Raw genomic sequence first — 11,435 nt, forward strand, 5'->3', positions numbered from 1 at the left:
ATTCAAGCTTGAAATAAGGCTTGCATGGCTGATTCCCCCTTTCACTCTCTCTAAAATTTTCTCTCTAACCTTTTCTTACATTCGCTATCAAGAGTAATGGAGAAGATGATATCATTTCCATTCTTTCATATGGAAATAAAAATGTCCATTTTAGCGTCACTTAAAACTTAATCAATAAACTATTCAAGGGTAGCTTAGGATTGAATATATTTTGCATGCAATTTTGACATTAATTATTTTTTCCAAATAGGTAACTTTAATTCAATCAGCATTCCTTCTAACCTTTCGATTAAGTTCGTATCTACTTCAACTAATTTAATTTTCAATTCAACTTGGTTTTTATCTTAGGCAATTTGATTGTGTCCTTATCGAATTCAATTAATTTAAATTTAAATTCAATTTGGTTTTTACCCTAGGCATTTTATCTTTGTTCTCCTAGACTACGATTTTAGAATGTTACAGTTTATGTCTATCACATAGTAGTTTAAGTTCAAATATAATAGAATACTACAAACTAGATATCAAATATCCAACCAGAGCATCATATCATAACTAAGTACACGCCAATTAGTAATTTCAAAAGAACATCTAAAGTTGTCATACTATTACTGATGTGGTAACCCTTGACGAATGATATCAACTGCAGTCCTTACTCTTATCATATGCTATTGCCTACGTGTGAAACAATCTCATGCTAAATATTCACTTAGTGAGGCGTAATAAAATGAGTAACTCATTTTAAAAGCATAAGTAAATCATAAAAGATCAAATTACGTTTTAAGTCATATAAAATATATAAACACATAAAACTGACTTGATAAGCCAAAATTTTCAACACATAACCTTCGAAATATTACTTCATATACGTAACATATTTATCAATCGGTATATCCAAAATCCATTCACGGCCCAATGTATGACAAATGAGAATGCAAGGTACATAATTCACATCTAAGTGTTAAACTAAAGTATAAGTACTATAGTACACAATGACACTACACAAACACTTCATAACATGCATTCTAACAACAATTTCAAACCTCTAACATTAGATTATAGTAATGTACATCAACAATTGAATAATTACATAATAACTCCATAACTTTTAAAAATTACCAAATAGATCCCTTAACTTTTTCAAATTTACTAATTGGTCCAAAACTTTTTACTAAGGCTTGTATAACCATCACATCATAATTTCTAAGCCATGAGAATTTTTTTCACAATTTTTCCCAAATTATTTCCTTAAGGATGAAACACATAGGGTTTAGGATTTAAAGATTTTCACTTAGTTCAAGCATGAAATCAACCTCTATTCAACATTTCAAAACCTATACAATCAAATTCTAACTTATCATCAAATCATAACTCTCCCTAAACTTAGGGTTAGGTTGAAATCAACACATGAATTTCTAGGTGATTTTAAACTTCAATCAAGCTTGGAAATGGTTCTACAACATCAATAACATCAAAATCCATCATCATTTCATAAAATCCTAATATGTTCATAAACCCTAAAATTTGGGATCCTAGCAATCAATAAAGATTAGCATGCAATAAGGGTACCAAATGATAGAGCTCATAGAATATAACAATTTTCTATTTCACATCTTCATCCAAAAACCAAAATAAATTGTTAAAAAATGAGAAATACAATTTCTCTTATCTAGGGTTTTGGGTACACGACAATGGAGGACGAAGGAAACAAGCTGTCATAAAATTTATACATAATTTCATGTTAATTTGTCATTTATTTAAGCTTAAACGAATTAAAAATTCATTTAATGACAAATGATAATTTTACCATTAATGAAACATGATAATTACATCCATTCCAAGCCATATGTTATTTATCATCTTTATAAAGTCAAAGATGAACAAATTTTCTTACCCTTTACAACTTTACCCATGCAACTTTCCAATAATTTCAATTTTACCATTTTCATCCAACGATCCAAATTAATCATGGGAATAAATTCAAATTCAATGATCCATATTTTTTCCATGATTTTAAAATGTGTAAATATTATTTCTAACCTTAATTTAATAACGTTCAAATTTTTCCAAAATTTCTATTCGATCTGATTTACTGAATTTTTACCGGACTTTAACACTTTATAGCTTTTAACACAAATTTTGGATCAATCATTTGATTTCCTCTAAAACATCATTCAAGGGATTGAACTATTCGTTTCTGGGGTCAAAATACCTAACATTTAAAATTACCATTTTGGTTCCTAAACTTTTCTAACTTTATACTTTAGCCCTTAAACTTTCAAATATTATGTTTTGGTCACTAACTAAAATTTGGTGCATTACAGACTGCATATTGTGCACACTCATATGACTTATATACCAAGCATTATCATTTGAATTACATTGGGTTATGTTTGGAATATGTGAAATGAGCAAGTTAAGTGTTAACATAAATAACTTTAAAAAGTTTGTTATACTGTCATATATATTTTATATGATATCTATGCTTCTTTGATTATTATGATGTTTCATATTTTGATATGCCTTAATTTGTTTAACATTGTTATGAAATTACCTCACTAAGTTTATACTTAGCGTGTGATGATTTTCATGCATAGGTAAAGAAAATGAGTGGTGTAAGAAGTTGAGCTTGACATCAATCATCGAATACTACATACTAATATCAGTAATGAAATCCTACTGTTGTTTTAAATTTCTAGTTTGCATGTATACGTGTAATAAGAGTCTATATTATTTTAATATGGATTTTGATACTTGTTATAGTATAAGTATATTTTATTTGCATAAAGATGGATTTATGTTTAGGCAGTTTCAATGATTGAGAAAATAGTATTGAACTGCCATGTTGTTACCTTAAGATAGATGTGAAAAATATTTTTAAGTATTACTTGTTTACTTACGCGATTTAATTATCAATGTTAAATTGTATGATTTCTAAAGAAACATGATTTTACCGATTTTCAAAGGTAGATTGTCTGTAAATGTTTCTTGACATCTCATGCTCGTGTTTTACAAATTCTCTAAAATGATTTTAGGGCATGAATAGTGAAAAGTATTTTATATGATATTTTTTTCTTAATTATGGATGATTTTGGGTACGAACTGTCTAATGCACTGATTCTAATAATTGATGTTTTTAGAATCACAATGATATGAAATATTGGAATTATAAATGTCGGGAATTTATAGAAATGCCTATTGCATGTTGCATTGAGAGTCATAGGTACAATTGACATGATATGAGGTAGAGTGATTTTCATTATTTATATGGTACATTCGTGTACATTCTTTATAGCACCGTTGGTGCAAATGATATGAGGCACTTGGAGCACAACGCATATTCTGTTTTCGATCATAGCACCTGGAGTGCTTATTGTGCACCCTCGTCTAACTCACATACGTTGCATTCTCATAGATATACATTGGGCCATGATTTTTATATATATTTGAGACATTGGTTTTGACAAAATTTAAAGATGGGGAAAGGACTTATCAAAGTCGATTTGTGAATTTCAAAAGTTTTATACAATGAATTATACTCTTTTTATTTTATTAAAATGTTTTAATATTTTATCTCATCTTAGTCTGTTTACAATGCCTAACTAAGTTATACTTAGAATGCGATGATTTTAACGCTTAGGTAAAGAAAATGATATGGATGTAAAGTGAGGAGTATTGTGAGCATCTCTTCTTGGGAAATCATAAAGACCAACATTATCAATAAGACATCATATCTTTGACTTATTAGTGGCTGCATATTATAAATTTTATGGTTGCTCTGATATAGTAGCTTAAAATTCTTGATAAATAGATATAAGTAGTAATATAAATGAATAATATATTATAAAAATATATTTTAAAAGTTAATTAATTAATTTTGAAATTAAATAGTATTTTGGCAGTTGTATATGTCAAGAAATAACATTGAATTGCCTAATGGATGCCTAAAACCAAATTTATATTGGATGATAAAATATTATTTTATGTATTTACGCAATTGACTAAAGTGATTATGATCGATAAAATTGAATGTTTTAAAATTGAACAAAATTTTACGTAGTTTTGAATAGTATATGTTTTATATGACTGATGCGACATCATTCACTCATAATTAAGTACGTATACGGTTTAAGGATGTTACAAATAACATACGCACTTAGCATGTCTTCAAGTGTCTGGATAGTTTGCTCAGATTTTCCATTAGTTTGTGGATGAAAGGTTGTACTAAAATTCAGTCGAGTTCCAAAGGCTTTATGCAAAGACTTCTAAAATCTCGAGGTAAATGTCGGGTCTCTGTCAGAAACTATTGTAACAGGTACTCCATGAAGCTACACAATCTCTTTGATATACAACTCAACATATTTATACATCGAGTAATCCGCCTGAACTGGAATAAAGTGTTCGATCTCGGTTAATATATACACAATCACCGAAATTAAGTTTTTCTTATTGGGGGTCAAAGGTAAACCTGTCACGAAATACATAGCAACTCTTTCCTATTTCCACTAAGAAATGAAAATAGGTTGTAGCAAACCAGATATCTCCTAGTGTTCTGTTTTTACATGTGTACAAGTCAAACATTTGGTTACAAACACGGTTACAACCCTTTTTCATACATGCCCACCAATATCTAATCTTTAAATCTTAGTACATTTTATTTCCTCCTGGATGCATTGTCAAAAGACTATGTTGAGCTTCATGAAGATGATTCTTCTTCAATTTGTCATTATTGGGAATGCAATCCCTTCTTCGATAATAGAAACATCCATCATATTTAACCTTAAAGTCTTTGCTTTCCCTTTTATTCACTTGATCAATCCTTGCTAAGCATTTCTCATATTTACATTAAAGATCGTTAATCCAAACTATTAATGCAAGCCTCGTATTTAATTTTGCAACAAACGTGCCATGTTTGTCCATTGATAATCGAGCATCTAAAGCTCTGAAAGCAGAAAATATATTATGGTTAAGTGCTTAGGCTATTACATTAGCTTTTCTAGGATTATAGTTAATAATCACATCATAATCTTTCAAGAGCTCGATCCATCTCCTTTGTCTCATATTCAATTCCATTTGAGTTAGAAAATACTTTAGACTTTTATGATATGTATAGATATAACACCTCTCACCATACATATAATTGCGCCAAATATTCTAAGCAAATACCAAAGTTGCTAATTCTAAATCATGAGTTAGATAATTCCTTTCGTGTGCTTTCAGCTGTCTCGAAACATAGGCTACAAATCTTCCTTCTAACATAAGCACACATCCTAACCCATTATGATATACATCACTATAGATCACATAGTCTTTGTCTAATACTGGTTACACTAGAGCTGGTACCTCTGTCAGAATCTTCTTAAGCATATCAAAGTTTTTTTGGAACTTTTTAGTCCATATAAATAGAAAATCCTTCCTTAGCATTTTGGTGAGTGAAAAACAAATAATCGAGAAGTTTTTCACTTATCTCCGATAATAACCAGCTAAACCCGAGAAGCTTCAAACTTCAGAGATATTTTTTGGAGTTTTCCACTCCAATATTACTTGTATTTTATTGAGATTGATTATGATTCCCTCTACCAAAATCACGAGGCCAAGAAAAGAAACTTTCGGCAACCAAAATTCACAGTTTGACAACTTAGCATAAAACTTTATATCCCGCGATGTATGAAGTATAATACGGATACATGCATCATGTTCTTCTTTAGTCTTGGAATAAAAAAAATATTATCTATAAACACGAAAACAAATTGAACCAAGTATGGCTGAAACACCTAATTTGTCATATCCATGAATACTGAGGGGCATTAGTCAATCTAAATGGAATCAATACGAACTCATAGGGAACATATAAGGTTCAAAAATCCTTCTTTGGAATATTTTCCTCTTTAATTTTTAACTGTTGATACCCAGATCCAAGATCAATATGTGATAATACTAAAGCACCTTTATACTGATCAAACAAATCTATCCTCGAGAGGTCATATTTATTCTTTACCGTCACTTTATTAAGTCTCAGGTAATCTATGCATAACTACATAGATCTATATTTCGTTTTAACTAAAAGTACTGATGCATCCCATAGAGACTCACTCGGTCTAATGAAACCCCAATAAAGCAACTTTTATAATACCTTTAGCTCTCTGATTTCAGTTGGAGCCCTTCTGTAAGAGGCCATCGAAAATGGCATAGTACCCAAAAATCATCAATATTTAAGTATACCTCACGATTAAGAGGTAATACCAGTAATTATTCGAGAAATACATCGAAAATTCCTTAACGATCAGAATATCATCTAATATGAGCTCATAGGCTCGAGTGTCTCCTACATTAGCCAGAAAGTTGAATAGCATTTTGAGATCAATTTCTCAGCAGTCACTACTGATATCACATTGGGCAATGATTTTGATTTATATCCTATTACTATAATTTAAGAACCCTTCGTATATTTCTGAAATAATCGCTTCATACGACAATCTACTCAACCATAATGCGGAGATAACCAATCCATACCCAAAAAGATCTCGAACTCATAAAATGGTAATTTCATCATATTCACAAGTAACACAACCTTTTAAATCTTTATCATATAACTTTTGCTTACCCGCTCTAGCACTATGACCCAATTGATTCGCTGCTATCATATCACTATCAATGGGCTCTAAGGGAATAATTTTTCTCGGGCTAATTTTATACTATCATAGGAATGCATAAAACCCAGATTAATCAAAACAAATACAAGTTCATCATAAAGATGGAAAGTACCTACTATAATCTCTAGATTATCATAGTTCTCCCCAGTCTTAAAATTGTATACTCTGACTGGATCACGAATATCAGAATTAGAAGCTATCTCTGAATATAAGACATTTCCCCCTCTGCCTCGACCTCCCTGAGACACTGTAACATATCTCTATGTTTATAGTGATCTCTCTTGCCATCAGACAGTCTGTAATAAAATGGATAGTGTCTAAGCATTCAAAACAAGCTCCTGAAGTAGTTCTACGTACTCCAAGTTAAGTTTTACCACACTAGTGATATGGTAAAAATTGACACTGTTTTGTGCTGATCAATCAGCTACAGTAGTTGTAGTTTGAGTATGTTTGCCTTTTTCTCTAGCACCAGACCCTTTACGACCATAAGCACCACCTTTAGATTTATTCTGATATGAAAAACTCAAACCTTGACCTTGTTTAGTTTAGATGATAATAATGATCTTGATCGCTTTGTTAATTACCATATCTGCTCAATCATAGCTCTTTCAGTCTGGGCCATCTCCAAAGCTTTAGCCCGATATATTACTTCTTGAGAAGTAGATAAATTCACTGTTAACAAAAGTTCTTTTAGCCTAGAATGCAGGCCTTGAATAAATCTTTGATAACAATCTTTTTCAGTAGGAATCAGCTCATAAGCATATCGACTTAGCTTATTAAATTCACATTTATACTCATATATTATCTTGTTACCATAAATCAACTTTAAGAAATCTTTCTTCATTCGCATGATGAACTACTCTCCAATATACTTTCTCTTAAATTCCTCCTGGAAATACTGCCAAGTAACTTGCTCTAGAGGGTAACATAGTCATATTAGACCGCCAAATAAGAGCCTACTCTGGAAGAAATAAAACAATACCCTTCAATTTCTCTTCAACCGTATAGTGAAGACTGTCCAACATCATCTTTATGTCATTTAACAACATATCAGCTGGTGTTGGGAATTTATTTGACTTTCCTTTAAATTTAGGGGATCCTAAATTTTTTTAATTCTTTTAGAATAGGCACCTTCAAAGACAAAAGAGTAGGAGAAGGCGGGGAGGAGCCGCTACTGGCTTATATCATGCCAAAATAGCCTCTAATGCCTAAAAGGTCGCCTGATTCAGAGATAACACTCTCTACTGTGCTTGTACTCCCTGCTGATCATATTGAATAGAAGATGCATGCTTAATCTCTTTACTCCCACTACCAGTTCCCTCGAAAACTCCTATTCAGTAGCTCGTCTTGAGCTTTCTGAAAATGACATCTAAACAGTCACATTAAAATTACATTATTAAGGAGCAACATCATCAATAAAATCACCTATCAATACCAGATCCGTAATATCAACATCCTAGTGGCATATATACATTTTTTTACTCAAACTAAACTCAAGTTACGCCTAGAATCGGCTAAACATACATCTCTGATACAAATAAATATAACACCCTGTTGAAAACATTTTTGTATTTCGATATAACAAATTAGTTTAAATAAATTTTAAGATTTTACAAATGATTTTCTAAATATATTATTTCAATTAATCGAATATCAAATTATTACTCCAAGTCTTTTAATATTAATTTCAAACCTTACTAAATGTGTAAAATTGTTTTGAACCAAAAATCAAGCCTTAAATCAATTTTTCAGAGTGATGCACCGATGCACCAATCCATGCATCGATGCACCATGAATTAAATTGAACATCGAATGCATTTCATGCATCGATGCACATACCATGCACCGATGCACTGAGGATTTTATGAAAACATCGAATGCATTTGATGCATCGATGCACCAGCGATGCATCGATGCACTCTGGCTCTTTTGAAACATCGAATGCACTTGATGCATCGATGCACTCTTAGTGCACCGATGCACTAAGGGTCCAACGGTTAAAATATTTGAATTTTACACTGATGCACCAATGCACCATGGGTATGCATCGATGCACTGACGCTCCCAATTATTTTTAATTAATTGTTTTCACATTTAAACGGCTATATTATCTTCATTAATGATCCCCAACGTTCAGAAGTGAATCAAGGTGTATTTAAGCAAGCTTATAAGCGATTGATCAACAACATGAAACATCAAGCAACTAGAATCTAGAGAGAATCAAAGAGAAAGCTTATTTTTCACATTTCAAGCCTATTTTTCATTCAATATTCATTTTGCTTTCAAGAACACTTATTGTGCTCAATTGTATTTATTCTTGAGTTTTCTTTTCTTTGTTCTAGAATTGTGCAAACAATCTACTTTGTGAAGATTTCCTTGTAAGTTTGCAAATTTGTATTGTTCTCTTTGGGAAAGAGTGTTCTCAAGAATTTGGGGTATAATTCTTGAGGGTTTGTAAGGTTACTCTTTGTCCTTAAAAGAAAGACAAATTAGTGAATTTGTGGAAAATCCTTAGTGTGGATAGCTAAGGTAGTGGACGTATACTTTGATTGAGAAAGTCGAACCACTCTAAATCGCTGTGCAATTTCTTTCAATTTTCTGCAAAAGCTTCCATCAAAATTTTTATTGCCAATTCACCCCCTCTTGGCCGATTATATCAATCTATTAACTTAATAATTAGTATCAGAGCCTAACTCATTTGAAGGTTTAATCACCTATTGAGTCGATTCTAGAAGAGTTATATCGATAATCAAAGTCATCAATGGCTTCTACTTCAAACTTGACTCCGGTCTCGATTCGATGCCCGTCAACAAGCCTCCTTTATTCAATGGGGCTAATTATGCCTATTGGAAAAATAGGATGATGTACTTCATTCAAGCAAGTGACATGAGAGCATGAAATGTCGTAGAAGAAGGATACTTCAAGCCTCTCACTCATCCAAGATTATGGAGTGAATGAGAGACAAAAATGTTCCAGCTCAACTCCAATGTCATCCATATCATATTTTATGCTCTTGGACCAGATGAATACGGAAGAGTTTCATCTTGTACAACCGCCAAAGAAATATGGGACAAACTTCAAGTCACTTATGAAGGTACCGATGAGGTAAAGAAATCTAAAATTAGTATTTTAACGCATAGCTATGAAAATTTCAGGATGAAGCCAAATGAAGATATCAAAGCTATGACGGATAGATTCTCAACGATTGTCAATGGTCTTAAATCATATGGAGAGATCATTTCAAATGAAAAGCTTTTGAGGAAGTTAGTCTACTCCCTCCCAAAATCGTGGCAATCAAAGAAGATGACAATCATCGAGTCTAAGGATCTAACATCCTTAACTCTTGAAGAGCTAATCGGTTCACTCCTCACTCATGAAATGATGCTTGAAGATGAGGTGGACCTTGATAAGATTGAAGAGACACCAAAGGAGAAGGAGAAGAAGAAAAACATTGGAGTTGCTTTCAAATCCACAAAAAATGAGAGTGATTCGGATGAAGATGACGATGACGAGGAAATGAAATTGTTTGCCAAACGGTTTAGAAAAATGATGAGACATTACCGAGAAAGAAAATTCAAACGAAATGGAGGTCTCAAAAATGAACCAAAAGAGAATGACCCGATCATTTGCTATGAATGCAAAAAGCCGGGGCATGTCAAATATGATTGCCCACAACTGAAGAGAAATGGTCAATCAAAGAATAAGCAAAACGTTAATGTGGCTACATGGAGCGATGAAGAAGGTTCCGATGAAGAGGAACAAGAAGTAGCAAACTTGTGCTTGATGGCATTCGAGGGAGATTCTAAGGTAACCTCTAACTCATCTGATTTTGATGATTTATCCTATGATGAGTTATTAGAGGATTATAATGGGTTGGCTACGGATTATGAGAAATTGTTTTTAAAATATAAAAAATGATGTTTCAAAATTGAAAAATGAAAATAAACTCATATCCAAAACCAACAACGATCTTGAAAGTAAAATCAAAGATTTGCAAATCAAACTAGAAGAGTTTGAAAAGAAAATTTTGGATTTGCAAAATTTACTTTGAAAGGTCAATGATGATCATCAAAAGAAAATTGATGATCTTAAAACTTCTTTTGATAAAGTTGGAACAAAATTTTTTGAAAATGGAAAAAATTCAAAATACAACTTTGTTAGAAAAAGTTTTAAAAACTACAATCATAGAGGTCCCCAAAGAACCTCTAATGGAAAAATCGTTAGAAGTATATGGGTTCCTTAAGAGCTCATTACTACTAAAGATAAGGATATCCTACACAAATGGATACCTAAGGGGTCTAGGATTTTGGAAACTAATGAATATGGAACCAAAAGAATTTGGGTACCAAAAATTAGAAATTAATCTATGTTTGTAGGAAAAGGAGCATTGCTACAAGGCACGGGAAACAAATCCAAATTCATGGTACCTTGATAGTGGATTCTCAAGACACATGACCAGAGACAAAAACCGGTTCATTGAGCTTAAGGCCAAAAATGGAGGAGAAGTGACTTTTGGTGATGATTCAAAAGGTCACATTGAAGGTATTGGTACTATTGGTAATACCTCTTCCATACAAATTAAGAATGTTTTTTATGTGAATGGATTAAAGCATAATCTATTGAGTACTAGTCAATTTTGTGATAAGGGATTCAATGTCATGTTTGATATTAATGGTTGTAAAGTCATTGACATTGCATCTAATCGGATTATGCTTGTTGGTCATAGAATATGAAACATATACATGGTGTATTTAGATTCTATTGATATGACTAATTTGTGCCTAG

This window comes from Hibiscus syriacus, unplaced genomic scaffold (assembly GCF_006381635.1).
Source record: "Hibiscus syriacus cultivar Baekdansim isolate YM2019G1 unplaced genomic scaffold, ASM638163v2 tig00117048_pilon, whole genome shotgun sequence".
Taxonomy (NCBI): domain Eukaryota; kingdom Viridiplantae; phylum Streptophyta; class Magnoliopsida; order Malvales; family Malvaceae; genus Hibiscus; species Hibiscus syriacus.